The sequence below is a fragment of the Dendroctonus ponderosae genome, unplaced genomic scaffold, assembly GCF_020466585.1.
Source record: "Dendroctonus ponderosae isolate FM_Combo_2020 unplaced genomic scaffold, Dpon_F_20191213v2 Dpon_F_20191213_8, whole genome shotgun sequence".
NCBI classification, from domain to species: Eukaryota; Metazoa; Arthropoda; class Insecta; order Coleoptera; family Curculionidae; genus Dendroctonus; species Dendroctonus ponderosae.
In genome coordinates, this window is record NW_026019016.1 from 3,904,186 (window position 1) to 3,919,076 (window position 14,891).

The 14,891-nt window shown below is 34.4% G+C and overlaps 1 non-coding gene across 1 annotated transcript; it reads left to right on the forward strand.

Annotated features, from left to right (window-relative positions):
* Positions 1-11,039: 11,039 nt before the first annotated feature.
* On the forward strand, positions 11,040-11,110 carry Trnag-gcc. The gene has a single exon. It is a non-coding gene; the product is annotated as a tRNA-Gly (tRNA).
* Positions 11,111-14,891: the final 3,781 nt, after the last annotated feature.

Here is a 14,891-nt window from a genome sequence, read left to right on the forward strand (position 1 = left end):
AGCCAGCTGGTGTTTGAAGCAGCAATCTGAGATAGGCCTGGGTAACTCAGTGAATTTTTAGGAGTTGGCGCAATGCTGCGCAAATGGATTCGTGGGCCAACCTAACGCACCGGCGCAGTAACTCGGTTCCGTTACAACTGACAATCTTAAGGCATTTTCTGCTAAAAATCTAAAATTGAAATACTCGCCTCCTTCGTCGCTGTGTGAAAAGTTTTGAAATCCGTTTGCAGCTTCGAATCTGGTCCCAAAATTATAACAAATTTTATCAAAAAACGATCGAAATAGGCGAAAGTTAATAATAAATAATTTGAAAAACTCGTCATCCCCATCCCTCTGAAGACTGTAGAATTTGTTAAAAAACATGTGTTTTTTTAGTTTCAACTGATTTTTTTTCATGTTTTACTTTCTACTCAAAAACGCTTTATTTTGAAGAATTTTACTTAAAATACTGACAATCTGAAAGCCTTTTACGCGAAAAATTACAGGACAGATTTATAGCTTTGTCGGAATTCTACAGAAAATGTCTCCTGTTTTTTCTAGAAATTCATTAGGGTTTTCTCAAAAACCGATTGCAAAACTAAAAGTTTTAAATCAAAAGCGCAAAAAATTAATTATTTTCTGATGCTTCTTTTCTTCCCTGACAATTACGGGGCCGTTTCAGCAAACAAAGTTCTCTTGTTTTTTTTCGAAACAATTAAATTTTTCCCAAAAAACGCACAAAGAAAGCAAAATCATATAATCAACTATTTGAAAAACTCGTCACCCTCATCGCCCAGAAGAATTTTTAAGTTTCTTCCAAATTTCCGGCTTTTCCCGTTTTAGATCAAATATTTTCAAGCAATCGTTTCGCTCGAAAAGGTATCTCAGTAAATTATTAGGAGTTAGCGCAGTGCTGCGCGAACCCAATGTACCGGCGCTCAGTTCCGTAGCTGGTAAAACTTTACTCATAAAAAATGATGATAACTTTCTTTCGGATGTTGAAATTCCAGTCTACGCCATCGATAAATGCATAGTAACTCATTAATTCACAGAGCGGCAACAACTCAAAAGCGCAACTCAACACAGTGTTACCCAGGCTTAATCTGAGGTTAAAAAGTGCGAGTAAAAATGAAACTAATCCTAAAAGCAGGAAGTTGCGAACATCTTCAGCGTGCCACTTAAGTAAGCAGAAAAAACCCAGTTTTTTTAGAAAACATCGGCGGCACTCTGTATGCTTTGTCGTGATTACCGTATCAAATCGATTCTATGCAATGCTCCAGATAAGTCGCTTTGACCGCACTATTTATTGTATATCCCCTTATTAAGGTTTCGCTAATTATTCATCCTGTATGCAACGGCCTTAAGTCGAGACTTCACATCTCTCCGATAACGAACAGTTTACCATAAATGATGGTATTTGCGCGAAAAACATTCATTTTTTACGGAATATGGGTACTTGTTAAACAAAGATTTCTTAGAACTTTTCTATTAGTTATTACACTTATTAGCTATTACACTTTCAATTTAAAAACTTCAAAAAATGTATTGCATCTTATTTAATAGTAGGAAAAACAGTTCAACTAATGATACTCTCATTAAAAATTCGCGGGTTAGATTTTTCAATCGAATTCTTTCCAGGTTTCCAGGTAAAGTGGTTTCGGTTTGAATCGTTATCTAGCACCAGTTGAGTTCTGTTAATCCATATTGTGGTAAAAATTAAGCACCTCAGTTAAAGTTCCTACAGGGTCGCAAATGCAAAAATAAAAAAAACAGTTTTTTTGGATCTCCACACCAAAAGTGTAAAGATAAGGCAAATTTGCACGGCCGTTGTTTTTAACCCGTTCTCACAAAGATAATGAACATTTGTCATAATCGTATGATAATACTTACTTAATCTTCAGAACGTTTTCTTCGGAACTCGAATGAATTTCGTGAACAATGAGCAGCTAAACTGAGTTTTCTTTAAAAAATCAAATTATTATTTCGATCATGTAACTCAAGTTACTAATAATATCTGGATTATAAATATAATTTGCTTGTTTTGACGCAACTGCATTCAGCAGCGTTTTTTAAGTTTCTGCAAACACGAGAGCAAGAGTTAACACCACACAAATCACTTTATATGTTTTAATATTAATAAATAAATTTGGTCCATTCCCTATATATAAAGGACAATATTCTCTTCCAAAGGACAATCTATTCCTGGTTCTCATCCAGTTTATTTTAAATGTATTAAAGCATCAGCAATAAAAAAAGAAGTCTAAATATGTCCCAAAGGTGTGCTTTTTTTGGACGTAATCTAATACACGAATTATAAGCGCGAACGCTTATTTAAAAACTTGTCCAATTAACAATCTGGACATGATCGTCGTTATTCAATTTTGCTCAAGGAACTCCTGTTATTAAACCGAGATCAGCAGATCCGCGGCCTTAGAATAACCTGCATCAATCAGGATATCGGCGAAGTAATATAATTTCATCGTCATTAATGTCTAATAAAGTTTTATATATTTAAATGCCTACTAACAACGGTGTTTCTAACGGGGCACCAGTTTCATTTTTTATGCGATTAAATTAATTTTGCCCAGAGTTTATTAGCTAGAATCCGACAGCCGCAAGTGGCTTGTATTACATCTTTCTTAAGGCAGCTACAAAATTGTTACATTGCATTTATACATATTCAACGATTGTTTTATAGCATCGATCAGCGCAATTCCAGTCAACTAAAATACATATCCATTGAATCAGCTTATGGAAAAATTAAAATTTTTCGAAGTATTTCAAGCGTTGATAATAAACATACGATACCCACGATTTAATTTTTGTTTTTATTCTTTGGATTTAGTAATGTTTATTTGGAAAAAATATTCGAAAGATGTTCCAAAACCAGTTCTATTTTTCTTCGACCTACCAACTAATGTGGCATAGTAACAGAGCTTTAGTAAAGAACTAACTTTGAAAAAAAGTTTCAAGGAAAATGTAAGTCTTTAAAACTTTGTCTTCAAATTCCTAATAATATATTTATAGCCCAATATTGAAACTTTCCAATATTATAGCAGCGGCTTTTGCCTACAGAAAGCTACGGCGCCTAAAATTAGGTAATTTTTGGTTTTATCGAAATTAATTTTTGAAAAAAAGCCACGCAAATCTTGTTTTTAATCAAGTTTTAATATTTACTTTTTTTTAAATAAAAAGATTAATAAATTCGGGATGATGGCACGATATTCATTCAAACCACCCAGCCTTAAAACAGCGACCTTTCTTGATAAAGACCTTAATATTCAGTCAATTAATATTGTGCTTTTTTCGGTATTCCGGAATTCGCAAATAGCCAAGGTTTCAAAAAATGTTATAAATTTCATGGCAGAATATTGAAACTCGCCAATTTTATAGCCGCAAATGCTATCTATAAAGCCCGTCAACGATTTGTAGAGTTCCAAAATCTGATTTTTGAATAAACACTAGCAAAAATCCGCACAAAAATGGCAAAGCTTGAAAAATAGTTGTAAATTTCCTGATGATAACGACGACAATATTGAAACTTTCCAATTCAATAGCCGCAAGCTCTTTCTACAGAATCTTAGATGTAGATAAGACTATTGTTCTTTTGGTTCCCCGACATTGAGTTTAGAGTAAGCTTAAAAAATTAAAAGAAATGAAAATCGCCTCTCAGTATTAAAATCTGAAGCTTTCTTCCATACTAAATAAGAATTATTCCTATATTTTACTACTTAACGTAACATTAATTTATAATCATTCATTCATTTTAGGACGATTTGCAGTTAAAATATTTAAATTTAAATTTAATAGGTCCCGTTTGCCTAGATTTCTGTCGATTACAAATCGAATGGCTACTACATGTTCTTTGCATTAAATATATTGCGGTTCTACTTTAATCTTCACATGCAAGAAGGATTAAATTTCTGTTTCGGATTTCAGTTTAGTGATTCCATAATTAGCTACCTGCCATAAATTTAGGGCAACACGTAAGTAAAATTGCATGTTTTTCGTTTCAATTATATTTTGCAAAACACTTTTTGCGGCTTAAATAACATCATTACAGTGTTTTTTGTATACTCGACTGTAACACCAGTTTGTCGAAGAATTTCTAGTCAATCGAGACCGGTATTCTGAGACAAAGGAATTTCAAGGTAGGCAAAAATATCGAAAAACAATTTGTTGTCAAAGTTTAAATGTTTCTGCGGGCAATACGAGATAGGACCCATTGAGTAAAAATATCATACGTCATGGTCTCATGTCTTCTCAGCAATTTGGATTTATAGTTGCCTGTTTACCTTGAGCCATTCGAGACATATGCATTTTATAATGACCGGTGACAATTTCCGAACGAAAGTTGGTTAAATCTTTTTTTAGTTCAAAAAACTACTGATTATTTGTCGTTTTACGTATGTAACAATATCCTTAAACGTGAAGTCAAGAATACCTTATTCTTAGAAAAACAAAAACTTAAGAACTTAATTGACAGAACACAAAGAGTGGCAAAATATACAAATCAACTTGTAATGAAAGGTTGTTGGCACATCCTTCGTGTCAGAAATTGTTATCTCTCAAGGCTCTCATGAATAATCAGACGATTAAAAATCCACATTACTCAGAAAACTTGAGACTATAACATCCGATACTTTTTTACTGGCTAGCCGATCTCATATTGTCCACAGAAAGATTTAAACATTGACCTAGAAAATATGATCGTATTTGAACATCCTGTACAATATGCTCATTTCTCTTTATTTTTATTTTCTTATACTGCAAATTGTGTTCCAGAATAGAGCTTTGATTCGATAAAAAAATACATTCAATCGTAAATTTGCGGCGCAGTGTATAAATTACGTTTTTGTCGTATGGTTTTGCTGTTTGATTTTTTATTTTTGGAAGTATATTGTAGTAGTAATATTTTCTGTTGCAAATAAAGTTCCAAAATTCAATTTTTGTTTCTTGAAAAATGGAATAAACATTTTTTAAAGGTTGATTGTCAGTTTGTCTAATTTGGGTCTAATAATTTTGCAGTTTCCCTAATTGCGTTTGAAATCTTCAATTTCAATCCATTTTTAATATCTTATTTTTATTATCTTATCTTAATATTAGTTTGAATAATTATAAATGCTAAATAAAACCTTCTTTTATAAACAGATTTTTTTTAAGAAAATAAACTCATTACTCCAAATAATTTTTCCTCCCTCACAAAGACTCTCTTGCCTTGTCTCTTGCAATTGAATCATTGAAAATAACGTTTAAACACCGATGTTTATATGAAAAACAGGAGAAGAAATTAAGTATGGAACTAATTAACCAACTAAAAAAACTGAAATAATGTTGTTGCTCTGGCAGAAAATGAAACGCGTAAGAAGTAGAAAAAACACTCACCATTTGCGGTAGGAACTTAGTGAGCTTTTCGGACGTTGAGAAAATAATTTCTTTCTGAAGTTTTGCCACCTCTGACGATGCAAGTACTGGAAAACGATAAAAAGAAACTAAAGCCACAAAAGCTTAACTTTTTTGAAAATGTTTTTCTTCCTCAGAAATATTTTTTTTAATTTAAGAGCCTTGTAGCTCAGGCCGTCAGCAGCAGCAAAATGTAGAAGTATGTATTTTTTATTTTGGTCAGTGGATTGAAAACACCAAAACGTGGTCTTTATGTGACCAGGAATGTCAACACTTGGTCCTTCAGTGGGAATAAAAATGTTTCTGAAAATTTAGTGTACGATAAGAAATAAATCTTTACAGAAATGGAAAAAGTGAAAAGAATACTCGTGGATGGTAAATGGGTCTGAAGTGTATTTAGAATCCTTCTGCGCTTATGAATGTTTTAATCATTCCATCGGAATGTTCAAAGGTATTGTTACGTTCCACGAGTAATCCATTACGGTAGCTCTAACTGAGCAAAATACAACTACAAAAACATACGAGTACGCGAGATAATCCAGCGGTTCAATTTAAAGCAACATCCTTCAGATTTGCATTTTATAACTATTCAATATGTAGATATCCTATTAAAGATAAAGAAATGGCTTATCAAGTGGCAATAATCAGATACGTTATTATTTGCTTTGGTTTGTTTTAATTTATTTGTGCACCTTATAATGTATTGAATCGGCTGGCAACTATTAATTACTAAGTACGTTAAACTTAAGTAGCGTTGTCTACGTTTTGTATTTTTTGTTGAAACCGAAGCAGGATGGATGGACAAAAAACTAATTACACGCATTGGAAGTTTGAAGAAAATTGACTAGCAGCAATACGATCGAGTTGATCAATTGATTGCACCGAGATTAGATCATTGAAGAATTTTCAAATCGATAGAAATGAGTACCTACTACACCTTGTAAAAAAGCCCCTTTCCATAAAGTTGAAAAAAGCCCCATAGCATGCGGCAACATCGCCATAAAAGGGGGGCATAAAAATTTAGGGGGTCCGATGGCAGGCTAGCGGGATGGGGGGTGCATAAAAATGCAGCCCCTTATTGGCGGGCGCAACGTTAACAACCCGACTAGCACATTCGGCATGCCGGTGCTCTTTGTCTTTTTTAAACTTTCATTTGGAAATCGATCTATGTGTATCGTACGTAATAAGTTAGCAGGGACTGCCAGGTGCATTAGAATGCAGGCAAATCCGAGTTATTATGCTATTACCATAATATTATGGAAAGCCGTCAAGGCCTCTTAGGCACCGTACTTAATTCTTCAGGACATGGATGAATGCTAATGAAGTGCAGATGGAATGGTTGGAAACAACGAATTACTTAGGTGGTTTTTTTGTTAAATTTGACAAATTTCCATTAACAATTGCCATTCTCCAAAATGCCTGTCTTATGGAAGAACGGAAAGTCGGTCAATTTCACGACTAAATCTTACTACTAATAGACTCTTTAATAGACAAGATCAGAACCGGAAGAATATAAATGGACAAATCTGCAATATGCCTACAGAAAACGTGGCATTAGTTCTTGTGGTCAATTTGCGTTTCATTTCTCAGATGATTCTCACATTTTACTTGTTGGTTGTCCATTCAATTATTGTAGAGAACTTTTATTGAAGTGTTTAGTTCTCATAAACCTAACTGTTTTTACATCATATCAATACTGACGCACTCTTTTATATCAACTGATGTTTTGCCGCTTCTGTTTAATTTCCTCAACTTTTTTATTGGCCTCTTTCTGTACTAGGGTTACTGATTTTCTGCTCTAACTCCTTCTGTAGTTGAGCAGCTTGTTTGCTAAAGCTTTCTTTTCAATAAATCGCAGTCTCTTTGTTTTCCTTCTAATTCATGCACTCGCATTGCGTATCATGAGTGGAAGAATGTCTTTAAGCTCGAGACAGCAATTTGGCAAGTTGTCTTTAGCAGTTATGTGCCAGTGATGAAACAGATGAAGAAATGTGAGAAATTTAAGATCGTTGCCTCTACCTAAACTTAAACGGTCTTTAACAGAAAATAAAAAACTGCAAAAATTACGCAGCAAACCAAAAAAAAACGAGTTTCAATAAGGGCGTAAACAAAAACGCGCCTCAACATGATTTTGTGTTTTTTTGATCCTACTGAACGATTTTTCATGTTTTTGTCTGGTTGTCCATCGGTTCATTCCACTTCACTTTTGTCGAAGTTAGTTGGTTTGTCTGTTCTTAATTGCTTTTCTACTGGGGTCAATTCTGGAGACTGAAAGAGGCAAAATGTGCACTCTAAGTTAGAAAAAATATCACTAATTGGCCGCGAACGTTGGAGTTCTGAAATTTTCAACCGCAAGAGAAGCATACTATCAAATCATCAAAACTTAAAGATTTTTGGGTATTTTTTTATTTTCACTTAAAACTTGAAAAGGGGCAAAATGTGCAAGTCAAGATTTGAAAATCTCTTTACTTTAAAACAAAAATTGAAAGTGTGCATCTTCGACCACAGGCTAAGAATCATGCTAAGAATAAGTTCTGCAAATGTGAACAGAATCGAAAATCTGACTAATTTTCTTGGAAAAATTTAAAACTGATAAAAAAAAGACAGAATGGGTTTTAAAATAAAAAATCTCACTTCTTATCCACGAAATCCAACGATTTCAAATGTTCACCATAGGTAAAGAATGCCATAAAAAAAAGATCCTGCAACTATAACCGGAATCAAAAATATATTTGCTAATTACCTTTTAAATTTTTAAGGAAGACTTGAAAAGGGCAAAGTGTACAGGTCAAAAGTTGAAAGTTTGCAATTTCCACCGCAGCTTACAAACAGTAGCAAGAACAAGTCCTGCAGGTATGAACGGAATCAAAGGACTGATTAATTTTCTTTGAAAAATTTGCAGCTAATGTCAATAAATCTCACTTCTTATCCACTAAATCGATCGCCATAGGTAAAGAAGGCTATCAAAAAAACATGCTGCCACTATAACCAAAATCGAAGGGCTCGTTTGGTTCTTAAATTTTCATTCGAAAGAAGACAAAATGTGCCAGCCAAGTTTTAGAAAATCTCCCTACTCTACTACGAAAGTAGGAAGTTAGAAATTTTCGCCACAGGCTAAGAACAGTTCTGAGAATAAGTTTTACAAATATGATCGGAATCGAAAGCCTCATTAATTTTTCTTTGAAAAATGTCTAGCTGTCTCTTAAGAGAATTCTTAGCAACCAACGCAGCAGGAAAAACAATTTGGAATTTTCACTACAAGCAAAAGCAACCAAAACCACAATTTCCATCTGAGACCTGAAAAACTAAACCACGACAGTACAAAAAATGCCAAATATTCATTTTCCCAATTTTTAAATCAATGTCCGCACTTTGTTGACTTTTTGACCTCATTTTAACTCAAAAGCTAGAAATTTGAAATTGAGCACGTCCGGGAAATACGAACGTTATCTAAGACTTCGTTGATTTTTTTTTGAAAATTCCCATTTAGGACACAGTATTACCTCTATCGGTTATATTACGTTCAAACAAAGTTTTAAAAAAATCTTATCTAGATTGGAATTAAGCTACGAGAAATTGGCTGCGAAGGTGGTAACTTCGAGAGTCAATATTAATTGCAGCCAATCAATTAAGTTGCAATATTAATTGCATTCCTTTGAGCTGCTGATATGCCGTTTCCGTTCTGTTTCCCTAGATAGTATATATAACCGATTTACTTTCTGATTTTCAACTGTTGCTGCTATACTGTTAAAAATCCTGTTTTTTCGATAATATACAAATAGAGGTTGCCGCAAATCAATGAAGTTTTATCAATAATTTTGAATCCCTCTATAAACCGGGGAGTAAAAGTTGGCTTCAAAGCTTCATACCTGATTGTCTATTGTTAGCCAATGCGTTAAAGGAAAAGATGTTCCTAAATAGGGCACATTTCTCAAGTATTATTAATATACATAATTTATGTTTTCCGAAGCAAGTTTGCGTTTATTTGCTAATATTTAACCTGCAGACAAGCTGGCCTTGCTCTGCTGGGAGTTCCTAAGCATAAATAACTTGAAAATCTCTTTGCCATGAATGGGCGTGGCTGTATATTTTACAAACTCAGAATAAATACGTAATTTGTCGACAACTAATAGCTTAAGTTCGTACTTTCGTTAAAGTGATTATTGCCCCGCTGCTCTGCCATTGTTTGGATTTTTTTTGATCCTCGATGCATTTGTTAAATAGGACTCATAATGCTTCCCAGAGCTCACTCCCTGCTAGTTCAAAAACGAGTGGTTACCCCGTATTCTCCTTTACATGATCTGTTTTCCATTTCTTCTCTAATCTCAATTCTAGTTCATTTTGAATTAGTTCGAGGAGTTCTTCAGAGTCTACGCTTAGAATTTGTCTTTGTCATTTTTGAATTGCCTACTTCCGCTATTTCCGCCTTTTCTATGACTAGACCTCCTGATTGCTTCTTTTCTACTTCAGTTCTCATACAAAGGTGCATTTATCACCTTGGCACATATACATAAAAAATATTAAAATACAACTAAAATTAGTATTCTACTTAATTGCTCGAATAATTGACTACATGAAAGTCTATGATTGAGTGTTATTAATACAGTTGATGGCCATACTGGGCTTAAAATCCATTTGCTGCCAAACTGGTATGGATAGGAGGCACTACAAATCACCAACCTTATTTAGACATCTCAAACTGAGACGTTAACTTAACGGCAATTTGTTTCCATTCACAAGAAACAATCGAGTGGCACGTCTTTTACTTTATTTCCCTATTGTCTATTGTGCTGACGCCACATTCCGAACTTGGGCAGTACCACATGAAAACCCCAACCACATGAAGAAAAATTGGCCATCCTAATAGGTTTATTGCCAAATCTCAGGTAGACCAGACGTTGCAGTAAATCGTATGTAAAAGTAGTCGGTACCAAACAGGTTTTAGACTTCTTAATATTGTTGTGTCTGGTAGTTTCAAGGGCAAACAATTATTTAGCAATAAGCGATCAATAACAATTTATAACTTGGGTAAGACCATGGATGTCTATCAGCGCATGGTAATGCTATTTACGGAATTTATATTTAAATACAGCTGGGAATTCAAGTATTGCCAATTTCATGCTGTTTGAATAAGATGGTTGGTTTTTGAACGATTGCCTTCTCTTTGTTGGCGAGTAGGCGAGTACAATACATTACCCAAACTGTTGACTAATTTTATAATTTACACCAAAACGTATTTGCATTAGTAATCGATCATGTCGTTTATTCTCGGCGGCAATTTATTCGGTTGATGTAAAAAGAACAGTTGCAGATATGAATATTCAAAGATTCCCTTGGTAAACATCTTCAAAAACGCTGTACGATTGCATTACACCCACTTATTAACTATTTTTTTTCCTACCGTCAAAGAATTTTAACCTTCGTTTTTAAGTCTATAACATAAAACAATACTTACACACTTTTCAATATGTTTCTGTCTGTTTAAAGACTTGCAAAAGCTGATAGAACTTACCAAAATAAGTCAAATTGACATTTAATCAAAATAAGTGTCAAATTTCACTAGTTAAAATGTAGTTATAAGTTAAGTGCCAGAGGGCAGTTTTGAATTGGCGAATACGCCCAAATATTTAGTGAAACGATTATCTTGTGAATATCAAGCATCGGTGGTTCAATGGTAGAATGCTCGCCTGCCACGCGGGCGATCCGGGTTCGATTCCCGGCCGATGCATTACTTTTTGTTTTCGAAATAATTTCCTCACATATTTTTGTTTTTTTTTCAAACCCAGGTACTTTTTTGAGCGAATATTATAACGGCGGCATTCAAAATAGGGCTTTCTGATCGTCTTTTTTGCCTCCGGTAGATGGCACATTTCTCAATTTTGAACATCTTCAAATAACCCTCTAAAATAGGTAATAGGAATCAAGATGCAATTTTAAATAACAATCGAATACATTTGATTAACTTATGAAAATGCCTCGAAATATTTTTGCTACGCGATAATTGAAATAACTTCCTCGAAGAGAGAGAATTGATATACAGGGTGGCCATTCAGAGCAACTCGGGGCGGATTTGTTCCACAGCTCCTATCCCCAAGACAAATCTAATAAAAAATAGAATACGTTTACGATACAGGTAGTCAAAACGCAAGCTGTTCCACGGAATCAAACGTTTTATCTATCCGAACATACCATATAGGCTTTTGCTTAGTGTTTTGTTTGCACCTAAAAATGTGTATCTCAAATGTAATTGCCTTAGCAAACCAATACAAATCTTAAAAAAAACGGTTTGATTCCCCGCCGATGCAAATTCTTTTTTATTTTTTGCATCCGCGTTGACGCAAATCTGCTCATTCAACTAGCCGCTGGACAAACCGAAACATTCGAATTAAATTGAATTGCAAATTTAAACGTTTTACGAAGTAGAGTATTAATATGTAATAATAGGAACATTTTTTGTATTTTTTGGTTTGTCAGGTATACATAAATTATAACTAATTTTCAATATAACGATAATTTGTATCAACAAAACTTTGAAATTTGTCCATAACAGAGTAGCATTATAATCCAATTTTACTACGAGATTAGAAGCAAGAAGTTGAAATAAAAATGAGAGTACCTATTAATGACAGCACGATATGAAAATTGGACAAAATAAAGTGCAAATCAAGCAGAACTGAGCGATAGTAACATTTTAAAACAAATAAATTAACATTAAAAACAATGGAACAATGCAGATAATCGTTAACCACCAATTTATATTAGACGCATAGCGCTTTGATTTTGTGAAATCTCCTCTTATTAATAATTATGTCAATTTCTGGTCTAACTATATTGTAAATTTGGCAATTGACATGAAGCAAATTGCTTGAAATGCAACAATGAAGAATTATGCAGTCAATTGAATTTTAATCGTATTGGAGGAAACTATTGAATAAAACGTTTACTGGAACCTTTCACTTAACACAATTCATTTTTTCACGAATTCTAACAATGTTACAAAAACGACTTATTCTAATGTCGATCTGCTGCCAACGTTCATCATCAACTTACTTCCTACATTCCGCAGGAAAAATGCAATAATTAAAATACCAGAGGAGAACGTCCATCTGATTTCTTCAAGCTCTTCATCAGAGTAATACCAAAACGTTACTGTCCATCTAAATCCAAGCAATGGAAAAACAAAACCAAGATGGAACGTCAGCTCCAGGAACAGACGGGCTGCTACTACCTTTCCATCTCATTTTACAAGTTCTTTCGATCCTAATCAATCCGAACAAGCAAAAATGCAGCTATCGCAATAATCGCATAGTCACTAATGGCCACTGGGAGGCCACCATTGAACTGGTTTGAACGTGTTTGTTTTCTAGGCCGTGAAAAGAGCGAACCGGCACAGTCAGGTGGGCGGCGTGTGAATCTCCAGTCACCAACTAGATAATTAAGAGTTTTTTGTTTATAACAAAACGCCCTCGTCTGCGCCATAGCAGTGGAATGCTTCCTGTTAATCAACCACCAGATTTTATACGATCAGCAGGTGGAGCGCCTAAGGACGAAACTGTTTGCAAAACGCGTTTTTTCCCCGACCTGCGGTTGTAAAGGAAGTGCCCAGATGGATTTTTGCTATGGGAAAACCTTTGTGGGGCTCGTTAATTATGTCTAGAGGCAGCTGCAGGATGAAATTAACATTCATAATTGAGAAGCTCTATGAAAGAAAATTAAACGCTAAACATCTAAAAACGGCTCTTAGAAACTTTCATTAGATACTTTCAGTTTCGTTTTAAGCAAATGTCTTACTTAGGGTGATCCAAAATGCAAGTCATTCATCTATAGGTTGTCGTCTGGAGTTAATTCAGAAGTAGATAAAATAGAGTAAAAACCTAAATTTGTTTGGCAAAAGTATAAAGCTGAAATTTGGCAGGGAAGTTATAGGCGCATCTGCAAATTACGGTTTTCACACTACCATCACGTTAATACTATTGCTTTATGAGCAACAAATATAACAGGTAAATTTAATAAAATCATTCTACTGAGGGAACTGAAAAAGTTGGTACTCTTAAGAGTTAAAAGGTAAATTTAATGCACAGGCAATTTCAATTTTTTTTCCATTTCAAAGCATTTATTATTTGCAAAGCATTTGAGAACAGAACTGTTCAAATTCACTTCTTATCCTCTCTTTAGAAGATCACTAATCTGCTAAAGAGGGTTTAAACCACGTGGAGAGATGTAGTCCTTCTTCAAGCTATTACTTGACAAGAAGGAACAAAATCTGCGCGTAATTCAAGTCGGTTTATGCTTGTTTCTATCAAACTCAAAACGTTTTTAGTCGCTCGTTATGTGTACCACCTTCAGTATGACTTCAACAGCCACGCGTACAATTTGGAAGCCTCACTTTCTCAGAAGAATTTCAAGTTTTGAGGTAGACAATTCAAATCTTAACCCTAAAGTAGGGGAAATTGGGTGCAATTCTAACTCGGGGAAAATGTAACAAAGCCCCTAAATCTCATATTTCCTACTGCAAAAATCTGCAGATAAACCATCAGCGGACATACAGAGAGTACCGGCCGTTCGATGGCTTAAGTGCTGCCAGTATGGGAGAAAAGGGAAGAATTCGTTCATTTCTCCAAACTAAAACTATCTAAAAAACAGCAAATTTCAATTAACAATTACTTTTTTTCTTGCGTTGGCTTCAGGGGCAATTTTTGCGAAACACTTTTAATGAAATAATTAAAGGGTACAATCTCGTGAAACCTGTTCTTCGCTTGGTTCCCAAATGCCACTTCGAAACAGTGCCTAATGGTACCGGGCTTTGCATGCCTCGAACTTGTGGCATAAAACTGATTTCACATTATAGAATCGCCCCATAAAACGACAACCTACGTTTTGCTCAGTGAATCGTTAGATCGTTAGTTCATTGCAGTTTCATGCACGTTTTGTTTATATTAATTTAATCTGTTTTCCGCTGCAACGCCAACCAAGTATTTTATAATAATGCTATTTAGTTTGGATAATCACTGCACTTTTTGCAGGTCTTTGAATATTTCTTTTTGGCGGCCAAACAACCGCATCAAGAAATAATTTATTATGGTTCAAAGTTTTATGGAAAAAGTAAGTTAAAATAAAAGTAAAAATTACCTTTACGAAATCGCAATAACCGAAACATTTCGATATGTTCTTCCGAGAAACACCGGGAAATGTGGAAAGGTAAAAGCGTTTTAGATCGATCGTTGAGAGTTTTACAACAATTACAACCATGAAGCTTTTACAGTTGACACCACACAATAAAATCACTAAATTTGCGCAAAATGAACCAATATTTTTCCTGGTAGTCGTATCAGTTTTTCGTAATTAGGTTTCAACAAAACAAAATTTATTTTTTTAGAGAGAGAGAAGTAGGAAAAATCTTTTGGTGTGAAATTTTTTTATTTATATACAGGGTTATTCACGCTATACGGCACGGATGTTTGCGCTAGCCCGTTTGTTTTTTGCAAAGTATTATTTGATGAATCCACAGA